The sequence below is a fragment of the Accipiter gentilis genome, chromosome 12 (genome assembly GCF_929443795.1).
Source record: "Accipiter gentilis chromosome 12, bAccGen1.1, whole genome shotgun sequence".
NCBI classification, from domain to species: domain Eukaryota; kingdom Metazoa; phylum Chordata; class Aves; order Accipitriformes; family Accipitridae; genus Astur; species Astur gentilis.
Genome location: NC_064891.1, coordinates 26,740,001 through 26,741,028, shown reverse-complemented (window position 1 = coordinate 26,741,028; position 1,028 = coordinate 26,740,001).

Below are 1,028 nucleotides of genomic sequence, written 5' to 3'. Positions count from 1 at the left end.
ACTCAACTACCCTTTTCTACTATTCCTAAGCAAGGCGGCGGGGCAAGAGCATTGTTTGCCAAAGGTGACTCCTGGCTGAGAAATTACAAATTCCAATTTACAAGACTGAACCCCCAAGGTCACTATAAAACGTTCCTCCTCATGAGAGCCAAAATGGAGAACCATTTGGGCTTAACTTCCCATACATCTGGAAACCAAGCAGCTCAGCTAATAGAACACTTCATTGCTTAAACAGTGAGAAAGCAAAGCTGCACAGTGATGACACTGCAGACAGAAAGCTGATAGCTCTTCTTTCTATCACATTTGTCAGGGAAATATTCAGCTGCTTGCTTTCATGCGACTTCAAAACAAAGGTTCATTTTTCTAAGATGATAAACTAACCAAATTCAATACTTACATGTTACTCGCTCTCCTTCCTAAGCTGGGTATAGCCTTACCGAACACCAAAGTAGTTGGTGTTGTGCACCCTATCCTTACCCCCCCAAAACAAGCCAAAGACATATTGAGGGTGTTATCCAGCTTGAGGAACAAAAAGTTACCTAGGGAAGTTCCTTCAGTAAGTCTATGCAGCAGAGCTGAGCCTCTTTCTGTAAGAAATTTATGCACAGCACAGGGTGTTCAGCAACACGGCAAGTAATCAAGAACAGGAGTTGCCTTCACAACCCAGCGTTACATGCACCTACCATTAATTCTTACTCAGAATGTGCTGGACATGCCTAGCATGGAAGGGAAGCTGGACAAAACTATCAGCTTAACATGTCATGGGTGAAGGAACAGAGACTAGGGACAAAAATTACATTCCTAAAGTCAAGCGCATTTTAAAACTAGGCAAAGACTGAAAAATATAAGGGCTTAATACATTTATTAGTAACTGCTGGCATGTAATGTAGAATATGCTACAATCTTCATATACAAAGAATTCATGGCAATTACTGGCCAAGCATTGCAAAGCACAGGTTAAATGGAAGGAAGCTGAAGCAGCATGCACACTGCCTCACCACGCTTATTAAACTGTTCTGAGCACATAA